Consider the following 15,863-nt stretch of genomic DNA (forward strand, 5'->3'; position numbering starts at 1 on the left):
CTTGTTTCTATTTTACAAAATTACCCCCGTCATGCTTGTGTTTCCCGCCTCGGAATGAAATCCTGACTAATGAAATGAATGAAATCCCGGAATGAAATCCTAGCAGAGCCAGCTCACGAAAATTTCATACGATGAACGATGATGGTGACCAGCACTTGAAGTACTACAACGAACTTAAGACGCCTCAAGCCCCAATGCTGTGTGCATGGTACCGCTGCTCGAATAGGCAAGAACTTTACTGCGGGAATCCTGTAGGGGAATTACCAATATACGAAGAAAACTGGCGGTCTAAATTCGATTCGCGTAGGGCCAAAATGCAGCAAGCAGTGTATGCTCAGCTATGGATGTACTGCATGTATATTGCTGTTGCAACGCATGCCCAAACAACGCCGAGAATTGACCAAAAATCAAGGTATCATAAACTTCTAAGCTGTATGGATTACTTTCCCATAGTTTTTGCAGCTGGAACTGTATGTTAGTCGTATTTTTTTTTTCTATAGTAGAAACATCACAGCCACTCATGTCGTGATCGCCTAAGGCCCAGTCGCCTTCGTTCTTTTCTCCTCCCCTAGGCTTCGCGCGCGATTTTCGGAGGCGTGCAGAACGGCCGAGAATCGGGAGTGAGGGCACCGAACGTTACGAACGGGAGCAGAACGGGAAAGTGAATCGCCGCTACGCCGGTGCGCATGCGCGGCGTGTTTTGATCTCGCCTCCTCCGCTTCTTCTTTTCCCCCTCCCACTCCGTTCCCTCGTGGCGCACCCGCGGGTCAGGCGAGACCTTGAACGCCTGCCGCAAAACTTCCGCGCACCAGGCTTGGAACGCTGGCTGCCGTGCACGCAATATGCTGCCATAGAGGTGAGTCCGACGCATCCCTTGCATCCCTCGCGTTTGCTGACAAAGGTGCAAACTCTTGTGATCACCTATCGGGCCAGTGTTTTCCACAATGTCGCGATCAACACGAGGCCCACACCATTCGCCCCAGTTTTGACAGGACACAACGAGACGCAAGTGAAGATAAACAAGTGCTGTCTTGCTTTGCTTTGCACTGCGGTGCAAGGGAACCGAACAGAATGCGTGCGCTGCGCGTCACTCGCTGCCGAAAAGGGTCTATAGGAACTGTAGAAAAGACAAATGCCAGTGGTACGTACGGTTTCATCGATAAGCTAGAGAGAATCGGAGTGTTAACGTGCTTCATATCACGTACCGTCGGAGCACAATTAATCGGAACTGCGATAACAAGAGTTCTACACATTCGCAGTGGGGCTGCCACTACCCCTCAGGTGAAGTTCAAAAATACACTTCGCCAGGACACCATAGGTTTTGAGCGTGACCTTGGTTTTATCACATGAAGGCGGCTCCGCGTGTCTTCTGTTGCGTACAGATGGGAACGCAAATTTCAAGTGGGTGCCACCCAAAGGCCTTGTTTACGACGGCGACAGCCCAAAGTGACTTCGTTGATGCACGCTTAGTCAGTCGTCTAGAACTGCGCTTGGATAGTGATAGAAACCTAATTGTTTCAGTTTTAACTGACAATTTGAGCCTGCTATTGCTGGTTCGACTTTTCTTTTACGGAAAAAAAGTTTTTTTTTTTAAATTGACTGTGATGTCGCCCTCCCTGTTTTGTACGCCAATATTTCCGAAACGTTCAAACGGGGGTTTTCGTGCCCCAAAATACGCCCGAGCTTTGAGGCCGAACGTAATGAAGGGCTATGGCTAAGTTCAGACTAGCGACGCAAAAGCCGTATCGTGATCTATGGACGTCATAAAAAAAAAAAAAAAAAACGGCGTGTCACGCACTTCGGTTTGCTGAGACGTGAAATGACGCCATTCTTTAAAGTTATTGCGAGAGTTGCGGCAACAGTCTGAACCCGGCCTAAGGAATCGATTACAACGCTTGTGGTTCTTTAATGAGCGCCAAATCCTTGTAGAAAGGATAACTTTTATTTATCGCTTTTATCGCATAAACACCTTCCGTGGTCGTCATGACCGATAAATACGGGATATACATATATATATATATATATATATATATATATATATATATATATTTATATGAGTGGTCGACCACTCTCGACATGTCGTAGACACTCGAGTCATGGCCTGGGGGTTAAAAAGAAGGACCCCTTCACCCCGAGTAGTCCGAGTGGCGCTGGCTACCACCCCCAAGCACAGGAAACAAAAATATCTAATAATAAATACCCCAGAAAATGGAGGGGAAAATTGCCCCGTCGGTAGCGTAGTGGTTATCGCACCAGATCGGTATTCTGGAGGTCGTGGGTTCGGATCCCACCTGGCGGGCATTTTTTCTCTACTTTCTTTCTTTCTTTCGAAATTCTTTATCTGTTTCAATGATCTACCACATCCTCCCCTTTGCTTTCCGAGGTTTCCTTGACTGCCAATCCTTATTTCTGTCTTATTTCAACGAGCCCCTGTAATGATCAGAGGTCCAACTAGTATCTCGCACCAGACCTACGACTCGCTCCGTTGCACGTTGTCAGCACTTGTATTTCCGGCACGAAAACAAGACCACAAAACGAAGGACTAGCGAATCGTTCCCGGGACTTAGCACACCCACCCGGGCAGTTAGGCAAAACACAAGTCTCTGGAGAATGTCCTCACGGCGTCTCACCAAACCCCAGTCCCGGCTCGGACGTCAGCGTCGGTGACTGGCCGAGACTGCTGAGGGGGTGGAGTTCCTCGGGCCTACGCCGCGAGGCAAGCCGGCACCAGGGCTGTTTGAGCGCTCCTCCGGAACAAGGACGAGAGGTACGCCGTGTCTTCTCGCCGGCCTGGAGGTCCAAGACGCAGGCCCGAACCACTGATCGCGCAGCCTCGGTTAGCCCGTCCCTTCTTTTCTCCTCCTCTTCTTCCTCTTTAAACAGCCTGATCCAGCCATCTGACCGTCCTAGGGGTTGGCCACACACGCTTTCCGTTCACCTTATCACAGCCCCTCATTTCCTATTCTGATTCGCTACATGCATAGCGAGGGCCTCTGTTCTGCCAGTCTTGGTGCCATAGGAAGCTTAAGAGGGTTCAACGCTGGTCGACCACTCTCGACATGTCGTAGACACTCGAGTCACGGCCCGGGGGTTAAAAAGAAGGTCCCCTTCACCCCGAGTAGTCCGAGTGGCGCTGGCTACCACCCCCAAGCACAGGAAACAAACATATCTAATAATAAATACCCCAGAAAGTGGAGGGGACAATCGCCCCGCCGGTAGCGTAGTGGTTATCGCACCAGAACGGTATTCTGGAGGTCGTGGGTTCGGATACCACCTGGCGGGCAATTTTTCTCTACTTTCTTTCTTTCGGAATTCTTTATCTGTTTCAATGACCTACCACATCCTCCCCTTTGCTTTCCGAGGTTTTCTTGACTGCCAACTCTTATTTCTGTATTTATGTATATATATATATATATATATATATATATATATATATATATATATATATATATATATATATATATATATATATATATATATATATATATATATATATATATATATATATATACAGAAACATAGGTCAGCAGTCTACAACGCCAAAGGAGGCATAGGGGTGTGGTTAGGCTCTTTTCTTTTTTTACTTTTTTACTACGGTTAATGAAGCAAACTTTTTTTTTAATATACAGAAGAAAGAAAGAAAGAAAAACACGCGCCCAGAGTGGGGACCGAACCCACGCCTTTCTATTACATGTCGAATGCCTTACCAATTCGGCTATCTGGGCGACTGTGTTCTCCTTCACTTTCTGGGCTATTTATATTTACTAGAAGTGTATCTGACGCTTGAGGGTGGTGGCCAGCGCCACTCTGACTACACGGGGAGAAGGGGACCTTCTTTTCAATCCCCGGGGCGTGACTAGAACGTCTACAGCCTGTCATGAGCGGGTACCCGCTCATGACAGGCTGTAGACGTTCTAGTCACGCCCGCTCATGACAGGCTGTAGACGTTCTAGTCACGCCCCGGGGGTTGAAAAGAAGGTCCCCTTCTCCCCGTGTAGTCAGAGTGGCGCTGGCCACCACCCTCAAGCGTCAGATACACTTCTAGTAAATATAAATAGCCCAGAAAGTGAAGGAGAACACAGTCGCCCAGATAGCCGAATTGGTAAGGCATTCGACATGTAATCGAAAGGCGTAGGTTCGGTCCCCACTCTGGGCGCGTGTTTTTCTTTCTTTCTTTCTTCTGTATATTAAAAAAAAAAGTTTGCTTCATTAACCGTAGTAAAAAAAGAAAAGAGCCTAACCACACCCCTATGCCTCCTTTGGCGTTGTAGACTGCTGACCTATGTTTCTGTATTTCTTCAACGAGCCCCTCATTTCCTTACTATATATATATATATATATATATATATATATATATATATATATATATAAGATAGGTCGGCAGTCTACAACGACAAAGGAGGCATAGGGTTATGGTTAGGCTTTTTTAAATTACGGTCACTGAAGTTAACATTTTTTTAAATTTACATAAGCAAGAAAGGAAGAAAAACAACCGGCGGGAAACCCTCTTATGCTCAAGAGGGTTTCCCGCCAGTTGCCCGCTCATGACAGGCTGTAGACGTTCGAGCCACGTCCCGTTGGTTGAAAGGAAGGTGCCCTTCTCCCCGTGTAGTCAGAGTGGCGCTGGCTACCACCCTCAAGCGTCAGATACAGTCGTAGTAAATATAAATACCCCAGAAAGTGAAGGAGAACACAGTCACCCAGATAGCCGAATCGGTAAGGCATTCGAGATCAAATCGAAAGCCGTGGGTTCCGTCCCCACACACACACCCGAGAAAGTGGAGGGTAAAAACAGCCCCGCTGGTAGCGTACTGGTCATCGCCCCAGACGCGTATTCTGGAGGTCATGGGTTCGGATCCCACCCGGCGGGCATTTTTTCTGGCGGCCCCCTGCCTTCGTGTTAGCGCGGACCTCTGGGAGGTCTACGGACCAGCCGTCTCCTAATGAAGAGGCTGGCACGACGGCCCGGACTAGGGCTGTTAAGAGAATAAAGTTTTCTTGCTCTCTCTCTCTCTCTCTCTCTCTCTCTCCACTTTCTTTCTGTTTTTCAAAATTCTTTATATGTTTCAATGACCTACCCCATCCTCCCCTATGCTTTTCTTGGCATTCTTGACTGGCAACCCTTATTTCTGTATTCTTCTTCTTTATTACATGGCAAAAAATAGGAGAGGTTGACGCCTTATATGAGCGCCGGCTACTTCTTCTCGCCTAAGGTAATGTTCTTAGAAGACATTTCGATACACGCAAATTCACTGCCCAGTTCGGTAAAGGTGAGCTCTTCTGATCAAGTTCTTGTAAAGTTCATGGAGTCAAGTAGACCGCACACAATACACTGCAAACGCAAATTTGTCCTCGGTGTCCCTTAATGGAAGTCAGTGATTATGCCAGTCCCTTCATGCGGGTCAGGGGAAATTAACATAAAACAACAGATCACAAATCACACAGAATATCACAAACAAATTACACACTAGAGAAGTGACGATATACAGTACAGAATGGAGGAGGAAAAAAACTGCACAACGACAAACGCAATAAAAAGTAAAGGTGGCTAGTCATGTTTGTAGACTCTAAGGGGCATTAATACCGAATGTAGAGTTACATTTGAAACTAATATAGTCCTAACAAAGTCCTAATAAAGCAGTATCTAGAAAAAGTTTAAGTGCACAAAATGAACGTCGTCGCTGACTCGGTGTTGGCCATTGATTGATTGATTGTAGGGTTTAACGCGCCGACGCAACGCAGGCGATGAGGCGCGCCGTAGTGGAGGGCTCCGGATTAATTTTGACCACCTGGGGATCTTTATCGTGCGCCGAAATCTCGTACACACGGGCGTTTTTGCTTTTCGCCTCCATCAGAAAAGCAGCCGCCGCGGCCGGGAATCGAACCCGTGACCTCGTGCTCAGCAGCGCAACGCCTTAGCCACTGAGCTACCGCGGCGGGTCAGTGTTGGCCATAGTCCGAGTACTTTGGCGAGGTTAAACGGCCTATTGTCTAAAAACATGAGCACACCCTTAAAGTGCATCCTCGCGTCGTCATGACGGGGACATTCTACAATTACATGACAAATCGTTTCATCAGGATGACCACATAAACAGCTTGCACTTGGAACTTTGCCGATTTTGTGGAGAAAATGCTTTATGTAAGCAGTGCCAATACGCAGGCGGTGTATAAGCGTCTCTAAGCCTCTAGATGTAGGTATTGGAATTTGGAATCGCAATAAGGGATCAACCTCGAAGAGCAGGCTGCTTTGTGACCGTCCGTCAAACCACGTAGTATGACAAAGGCTGTCACAAGCCCTCGTTAGAATATGTCGCAAGTCTGAAATGTAGAGGGGCAATATGTCTGTGCTTGCAAATTGGTGCACTTGGCGAGCTGCCACATCTTCCGCTGCATTGCCGGGAATATTACAGTGGCCAGGAATCCATTGAAGCACAATATGGTGCAGCTCAGAGGCTCTAGTGAAGGCTTTCAAAGTTTCATATACTAATGAATCATTGAAAGCACTGCTAGTGCGCTTCATGGAAGCTAGTGCTGCTTGAGAGTCAGAAAGGATCAACCAATTTTGAGGAACTGCCACACTGCAGATAAACCGCAGGGCCAACAGAACAGCGTAAAGTTCTTCCGTAGTTGAGGAAGTGTAATGGGACAGTCTAATTTTGTGTTCGTAATGCACTCTAGGTATTAAAAATGCAGACGTAAAGGAGGTTTGTAGGCAAGACCCATCTGTGTAGACATGTGTGAAGCCAGGGTAGTGCATGTATATTTGACAAAGAGACAGTTGCTGCGCGGCGACAGCCGGTAAATTCCCTTTTTGGAATAGACCCTGCACAGACAACTGAATAGTAGGACTTGAAAGAAGCCACGGAGGATACGCAGGGTTACCTGGCCAAACCTCGTACATAGGTAAAATGGTTTTATTGGCCTCAAGCGTCCTGTGCATCCTATAACCTTTCCTTTCAAAAAGACCTTGTTTAGAATGATGGCGGGGATGCTGGGTTTATATTCGAAAAAAATGCCGACACGTTTCTACAGTTCGCATCACTGGGAAGGGAGGCTGATGAGGTTCAGCAATTACAAGAGGACTTGACGATGGTCTAGGAACGCCTAAACAAGCACGCAGACTCCTAGCCAACAGCCTTTGAAGTCTTTCCTCAGCGGTGTTGGTAAGGCCGTGCAGAATTGGCGCTGAACACACAATTCTTTGCCTAATTAATGCAGAGTGAACCTGTAGTAGAGATGATGTACGTCCACGCCATTATGTGCCCGTAAGCCTACGAAGAATATTAATAATTCCATTGGCATTTCCTTCAAGCACCTTGATGTGTGCAGCCCACGAAAGTTCCCGATCTAATGTAACGCCCACGAAGCGATGTTTTACAGTTTTAATTGGTTGACCTTCAACGAAGAGAATGAAAGTTTTAGTTGCTTTCTCATGAAAGGCAACACGGCTGTTTTAGATGCAAAGCATCTCTTGCTCGGGGCTATGTCCGTCGGCGTCCGTCCGCACCTCTCCCCCTCTCCCCACCAGCTGTGCGATAATGCCGCTGTCCTCCTCTCCCTCTCCCCACGCCAGCTGTGCGATAGCGCGCGCTGCTCCACCTCTCCCCCTCTCCCCACCAGCTGTGCGATAGCGCGCGCGCTGCTCCTCCTCTCCTCTCCGCGCGCCGCTCCCTCAGTTGCTGCTTGTCCGATGAACTGAATGGACGCCAACAATTCTGTCAGCGAACTGGCTGGCACACCTTCAACCAGCGACAGCCAGCTCACTCCCAGAACCGCGAGCACCTCTGAAGACAAGGCTGCGCAGAGGAGAGCTCGAGATGCAGAACGCAAACGTCGACGCCGAGCAGCGGATCCAGATGGCGTTCGGCAACGCGACGCCGCTTCGAAGCGTCGACGTCGAGCAGCGGATGCCAAACTTCGAAAAAGTGAAGCCGCTTCGAAACGCCAGCGTCGAGCAGCGGATCCCACACTGCGAGAAAGCGAAGCCCCTTGCTTTGCATCACCACATAGTTCCCTTCGGGGAGATGGTGTAATTTTTGCATATGATGAATATGATGAAGATATGAGGAAGTTTCGTACTCTTGTTAAACCTTCTTGTAAGATGGATTGAAGGACGGGAGCATTGGGACCCGACTCCCATATGCAGACATCGTCGGCGTAAATGGAATGCTGCAAGCCTGGTGGCAATCTGCGTGATAACTTGACCATGACACAATTAAATAGGAAAGGACTGAGGACACTACCCTGTGGTACTCCCTGTGAAGGAACATGCTCGGAACTACGACCATTAGATGTTTCCATAAAACCTCTTGGGTTGGTAAGGAATTCTTGTATCCATCTCAGTGCTCGCCCGTGTATGCCCATCTGCAAGATACTCTGCAGGATATGAATGTGACTGGCAGGGTCAAACGCGCGCTTTATGTAAAAAAAAACCGCAATTGTTATGTTGCCACGACTCCGCTCATGCTCGACCCATGTCACAATGTCAAGTACTGCGTCAATTGAGTAACGCTTCCTTCGAAATCCCGACATGCATTCACGGAACACTTGCGTCACATCACACCACCATTGACGCCTTGCCGCAATCACTTTCTCCATAAGTTTGCACAAGCAGCTTGTCAGGCTTACGGGACGAAAAGACTCAAGCGACAGTGGTGTCTTGTCGGGCTTAAGAATTGCATTGAGACGCGCTGTCTTCCAAGATTCCGGAACAGCGTCCTGACTCCACAAAGTGTTGAATAAAGCTAGCAAGGTGGACGTACCCGTTGGACCAAGATTCCTAAGCATGGCATACGTGATGCCATCGGGCCCGGGAGCCGTTTTGTTACGGCAGGAAGCAAGTGCACTGTGTAATTCACTGATCGTGAAAGCACAGTCAAGTTCGCCACGCGTGAACTGGAGCTCCTGGTGCACTTCGTCGTTTGCAAACTGGACTGAGGCTCTATATTCCAGGCTGTTTGTCTCGACACCTGGTTGAATTACCATTTTACAAAATTTATCAGCTACAGTTCTCTCCGGCTCCCCAAGGGAAACAGTAAGAGCTCTTAAAGGGTAATTCTGGGCTACTTACCCACAAAAGGACCTTATAACTGACCAAATTTTATGACAGGGGGTCATTGCTGATAACGAGCTGCATAAATCACGCCACCGTTTTCTTCCTAGCACTTGAAGGTGACGCCGTGTAAGGGAGTGAGTTTTTTGACACTGATTGTGTGCCACGACGCTTCCAGTTCGGCGATAATGCCGCTCTGCTCGCCTTTTAACAGCACGCAGACGCTCATATTCGCTGTCAACAGCAGGGTAATGGTCTGGAACAGTGACTGCACGTGTGCGTGTACGGAAGGTGTTATGTAAGAATTGTGTGAAAATTTCAATGTGCACATTTGCACCAATATTCGCTGAGATGTTACGAAGGAACAGCTGCCAGTTTGTGAGCTTAGCGTACACTCTTAGGTACAGTAGTGCACAGCTGAGAATGCTTGACTGAAATAGGGAAGTGATCACTTCCACGAGTTTCAACATCTATTGTCCAGCTGATTCCGTTCACGATGTCCTGGGAATACAAAGTTATATCAATGGAGCTCGAGCACCGAAATCCACGAATAAATGTCGGGGACCCATCATTTAGAACTCTCAAATTACATCTGTCAGCAGCACACTCAATGACATATCCGCGGACATCGCAGTGATCACTTCCACAGATTGGATTGTGAGCATTGAAATCTCCGCATATGATTACATTATTCGTCTGTAACTGAAATATCCGGGTCAGTGTATCCACAGTAACACGGCAGGCGCCCTGGAGGTATACAGTCATAAAAGTGATAGAAATGCTACCGAAAGATACCTTACAGGCAACATATTCGACAACATCTGAGTTGCTGACCTCAAGCACATAAGATGGGTAGTCCTTTCGAACACATAACATTGCTCTGCTCACTCCTCAAGGTCGCGAAGATTTGTAAATTTCATGATTTGCTAATCGAAAGGTGCTCGTTACGGCAGGCTCTTGAATACAAAGAATAGGGAAATTGAACTGAGCAACTAATTTTCGGAAATCGTCACATTTTGTTCGCAAACTGTTTGCATTCCACTGAAATATAATGATGTTATTGCACCAGTTATTCATTGTCACAATTACGGGGTACCAGGGTATGCAGTGAACACAGCAGAGGTTCCATGGCAAGAAGCGCTTTTACCCCGGATACGTTGCTTGCTTCTGGTACTGCTGCCATGATGGCTCGAACGGCGGCAAAGAGCATTGGGAAGATCAATTTATCCATTGAAAAGGCGTTGGTACCATGCAGTGGACACTGACTCAGGCATTACTCCAACCTGAGGCTTTGGGGAGATGTCTGCTGGTGGGAGCACTTTCGCGGAATCCTGGAGTAGCGCTGAGTTGTGGGAGGCCCTCTGATTTCCTGAACGCTGGAGATGTGCATTGCGGCGACTGCCCGGCAGTTAAAAACAACAAGAAAATGCCGAATGCTCGTATGTGCGTGCCTCGCGGCGACTGTCCAGCGTCCCCGGCCAACGTTTGTCAAGCCCAAGCATACCCACTTAGGGTATGCTTGGGCTTGACCAAGATTGACCAAGGTTGGCAAGGGTTGCCAAGATTGGCAAAAAAAGGAAAAATTCCAGCGTTCGCCGTAATCGTGGCAACAATTGCTCGGAACGAAAAAGACACGCCGTAGCGTATGCCCCTCCAAGGTGATGTCCAATGATTATCACTTACAAAAAAGTTGAGGAAGCTCGCACTTATAACAACAATGATGGAATAAAGGCCGTTGCGGCAGCGAAGAAATAAATAGGCTTCAATAGTGAACTTAAACCGTCTTGATAGCCGTGAAGTTTGCGTACAGCTTTCTTCCCTTCAAGTCGTACGCGTTAGCGTGAGCTTCCTGCGTTTTTTTTTTTCAAACTTCCCAAATCGAAGACAAGGTTGCTTTTTATTTTATGCCTCAAAAACGTGTCGCATTGCGTGTGTAGTTTAGTAGCTGCAAAATACGAATGATGTCCTTGTTAGATGTATTGCGGTGGCATGCTGGTTTCTAACAAACTTCTCACGTCAACGTAAGACAAGAAATGGCCGTTACAAACGTTTCTTGCTCTACGTGTTTTGAGAAACTAAGGAGTATACCTGGCACGCACCAGGGCGCTCGCTGCCTTCGCACTAACGACAAGTTTGGTTGTGTGAAAGGTCAGACAAAGGAAGGGACGTCTAGAGAAAAAATCCTCTTGTTTTTGTGCTTACTCAATGGCTGAAGGAAACGAAAGTGAGCACCAATGTTTCGTGTATAAACTTTGTGCGTAATAATTTCAACCCAAGTGATGAGATTTTATTTATTATGTGCCGCAAAAACACACTTCTCAAAATATATTCTCACATTTTGACCATCTGAGAATGTTTAACAACCGTCGAAATATCGACCCGTAGGCGTTTTCGATTTTCGTTCACATCAGAAAAACGGCCGCCGGAGACGGTGATCGAACATGCATCCCTTCTAGCGAAGCAGCCCCTGAACCACTCCTGCAGATAACAGTTGGAAGGTACTTACACTTTCCAAGTGTGCTATACTCGGGAACAAGTTAAGAACGGCACCAGCTCATGTACGGTATCACTCCGCCTAAGCGACGGACCCGGATGTCAACGGGCGCACGCGTTTTGAAAAGAGACTGCCACGAATGCGTGATATCGTCTGCCTTTTCTCACGTAGTTTGTTCGCCGTCGCTGCAGTAGTTTTTAAGAATATTAGGTCCAAAAAGATACAAAAACGGCTCGTGCCACGTTCAAAATATTCCCAGTAACGCGCTACTTGTGCTGCGCGGAGTGACATCCGGCTGCGGTGATGAGGCACAGCGGCAACTTCGGTGCCGTTCTTAAGTTGTAACCGAGTATACCTTTTTATGCAGATAATAGAGTGCAACAAGGAGGCACGTTTAAGATGTGGGCCTTCGCCGCGGAGTGCAGTAATCTTAGAATCTGAATGCTAGTATGACTCGCAACGAAGGAGGGGCAAATTCGATGTTTCATATTGCCTGCAGGATGCCGAATGTATGTCATTTCTTTCGCCCAGCCTTCCACTCTACACGCACGACCAGCAGCAAGATATCATTCCAACATGTCGTGACCACGCATAGAACGTTGATAACGTTGTAATTGCTCTAAAGGGAAAAAATGCGCGAGAAGTTGCGAAGTTGATCTTGTGTGGAAGATCTTGCCGAATTACATTGACTGCGCATTATCAACAACGGGTGGTCGAACTGTTTCGTCGTGAACCGTTAACCGTTATTTATTTTTTCAGTTCAGTTCTGGTTCGGTTTTTACGGGCGCAAAAAATATAACCGTTGAGGTTCGGGTTCAGTTCCGGCAAAAATCCCGTTTCGGTTCCGGTTTTCGGTTCGGTTCGGTTCCGGTTCTACACCCTGATATAAAGTAAGCATTATAATTCTGAGAAACTGATTAGCGCCGTTTTGAGAAGTTGCCAACAGCCATTGGCGCACTCAGGAAGGGAACGGCCGGGGAAGTGAACGAGGCCACTTTGCCCATCAATAAATGAAGACTAGCCTACCGGTAATTCTTTTCTTAAAAGAAGCGATACGCCCAGCTTGCGCGGATTCGACTTCTGCTCCAATTCCGACGATACCCCATTTTTCAGCGCCCATAAATAAAATTAATGGAATGGAAATAAGTTTATTGGCAAGAGAGGAAGCCCTCTTGCCAAGACTGGTCTTGTGGTGTGAAAGCTCCAATTCTGGATTGAAAAAAAAAGAGAAAATAACAACACTGCAGAGGGTGTTCACTGCATCCCGAGAATTTTGTTGTTACCCGAGAATTTTGTTGTGCTCATCAATCGTCCACGGTAAGGCGTCATCACGGTGAACTGGAAATCACGACGACGGCCGCAAGAAGCGCTTACTCGCCCGAAGCTTAATTCGGACGCCGCGAAAAGTGGAGTGTCGGAAAGGAAGACTATAATGCGGCGGAGACGAGAGAAAGCACTGAGATTTGTTCTCCTCATTCGTCGGCAGCCACACGGGCCCTATTCTCGACTGCCGGCAAGTCTGGGAATTTGCCGGAAGTCTTTTCTGATTGGCTCTCAGTTTTGGTCACGTGCTTCGGGTTCACAAAGCGGTTGTGTGTATTGTCGTCATTTTGACGTTTCATGACGTTTACGGGCACCAGTTCTAAAGTTTGCCTGATTTGTCTTTACTGAAAGTGTATAATTCTTGGCCGGCAATGAAAAACTAGACTAAATGCACCGGACATGACAACGTACACCTGTCTTTGTTATTCGACAGCAATACTGCTTGTAATACACACCCTCTCTGTGATTGGCTGAGAAGGCGTGACGTAATTTAAACAGTTGGCGCGAACGATTGCGTCGCACATCGGGAAATTCAGCCTGCGTAAAAGTGACGTAATGTTACGTTACAGCTTGAAAAAATTGTGGCTATTTTTGTCGCAAAATTCAAGCAAAATAGGGCAAAAAATTGCCCCGGCTTTCGACGCCGCAAAATGTCCGTGAATTTGCATCAGGCGCAGTTTCGCATGACGTGCGGTTTAAAGCATGTTTTCTACCGAAAGAATTAAGTTTCGACTGTTTCCAAGTCAGCGATCAGGGAGCATACGAATAGCGTGCCGTAGTTTGCTTTTATGTTTGGCAATAAGATAAAAATTATTTGTTTGGCGTAACCGCAGCATAAGAGGGCAGTACAAGTCTCCCCATGACAAAGAGAACCCAATGCATGGTATTTGTCCACGCACCTCCTAGTAAGCTGCTGGGTCACATGATCGAACTGAAGAGAAAAATAACAATGAAAAATGACTCGTTTGTTCATTACAGCGTAGATTCAAGTCGAGCTTGACGAGTGAGTGAATCGGCGACATCGGTGCGCTCCGCGGTTATCAGGCGTAGGGCTTCGTTGCTCTTATGTGTCATACAAGCAATGGTCGCGGCCGTCTTTTTCTGTGATCACGGGCCCTATTCTCGACTGCACAAATTGCGGGCAATTCAGGCAATTTTCCGGAAGTCTTTTCTGATTGGCTTTCAATTTTGGTCACGTGCTTCCGGTTGACAAAGCGGTTGTGTGTGCTGTCGTCATTTTGACGTTTCATGTCGTCTACGGACACCAGTTCTAAAGTTTGCCTTATTTCTCGTTACTAAAGGCGCATAATTCTTGGCCGGCAATGAAAAACCAGACTAAATGCAGCGGACATGACAACGTAAGCCTGTCTTTCCTATTCAACAACAATACTGCTTGTAATACACACCCCCTCTGTGATTGGCTGAGAAGGCGTGACGTAATTTAAACAGTTGGCGGGAACGATTACGTGATGCATTGGCAACTTCAGCCTGCGTAAAAGTGACGTAATGCTACGTAACAGCTTGAAAATGGCGGCTGTTTTTGTCGCAAAATACAAGCAAAATAGGGCAAAATATTGCCCCGGCTTACGGCGCCGCGAAATGTGCGGCAATTTGTAGCAGGCGCAGTTTCGCATGCGCGCTTTTTAAAGCATGTTTCCTACCAAAACAAATTATAGTTTCAACTGCTTCCAAGTCAGCGACAATAGAACATACAAATAACATACAGTATTTTGCTTTTATGTTTGGCAATGAAATAAAAATTATTTGTTTGGCGTAACCGCAACATAAGAGGGCAGTACAAGCCTCTCCATGACAAAGAGAACCCAATGCATGGCATTTGTCCATACTTGTCCTAGTAAGCTGTTGGGTCCCATGATTGAACTCAAGAGAAAAATAACAATGAAAAGTGACTATTTAGTTCATTACAGCGCTGATTGCAGTCGAGCTTGACGAATGAGTGAATCGGCGACATCGGTGCGCTCCGCAGTTATCAGGCGTAGCGCTTCGCTGCTCTTATGTGTCATAGAAGCGATGGTCGCAACCGTCTTTTTCTGTGATCACGCCATAAACTTGTAACATAGCAGCAGACGATGGCGTGGCGGTGGTGGCGGCAGTGAAGGTGATAACGCAACAAAGCTTGCATTGAAGCAGAGAGCCTAGCTATGTTAATAAAAGTGATTGAAAGAAATAAGTAGATGCGGTAAAAAAATTGTGTGATGTTCTTTAGCTCGACATCCGCCTTTCGCTCGCTTTTGGATCAACGTTACTCGATCGCCTTATGGTGTTGGCGCCATATTTGACCTCCAGAAACGTTTTTTTCTTGTCAGCCTCAGCTACCATCTTAATTTTTATAGTACATGCCGAGTGTTTTTATATCTTTCTTGCACAATATTTGATACCTTGGTAGCGATCTTTATGAGTGACTCGTCAAATTACACTGCATGTCGTCATAGCTATAGGTGCAGCACGTCACTGATTGCTTACGTCGTGCTTACGCAAAAAAACATGGACGAAATGCCGGCAATTTGTGCAGTCGAGAATAGGGCCCCACGCCATAAACTTGTAACATAGCAGCAGATGATAGCGTGGCGGCGTGGGAAGGTGATAACGCAACAAAGCTTGCATTGAAGCAGAGAGCCTAACTACGTTACTCAAAGTGACTGAAAGAAATAAATAGACACGGTAAAAATATTCTATAATGTTCTTTAGCTCGACATCCGCCTTTCGCTCACTTTTGGATCAACGTTACTCGGTCGCCTTGTGTGGACGCCACTTTTGACCTGCAGAAATGTGTTTTTCTTGTCAGCCTCAGCTACCGTCTTAATTTTTATAGTACATGCCAAGTGTTTTTATATCTTTCTTGCGCAATATTTGATACCTTGATTGCGATCTTTATGAGTTAATCGTCAAATTACACTGCATGTCGTCATAACTATAGGTGCAGCACGTCACTGATTTCTTACGTCGTGCTAGCGAAAAATAAAACATGGCGAA

General features: G+C 46.9%; 1 protein-coding gene across 1 annotated transcript in view; it reads left to right on the forward strand.

Moving 5' to 3' along the window:
- The first annotated feature begins 748 nt into the window (after positions 1-748).
- The window catches only part of LOC144147686 (soluble guanylate cyclase 88E-like), a 134,411-nt gene continuing 119,296 nt past the window's right edge, over positions 749-15,863 (forward strand). The window contains exon 1 of the mRNA XM_077679578.1: positions 749-856. The gene's annotated coding sequence lies outside the window, so the exon portion shown is untranslated. The remainder of the gene's footprint in view (positions 857-15,863) is intronic.

Source organism: Haemaphysalis longicornis, unplaced genomic scaffold, assembly GCF_048455015.1.
Source record: "Haemaphysalis longicornis isolate Haplotype H1 unplaced genomic scaffold, Haemaphysalis longicornis Haplotype H1 scaffold_1, whole genome shotgun sequence".
Taxonomy (NCBI): domain Eukaryota; kingdom Metazoa; phylum Arthropoda; class Arachnida; order Ixodida; family Ixodidae; genus Haemaphysalis; species Haemaphysalis longicornis.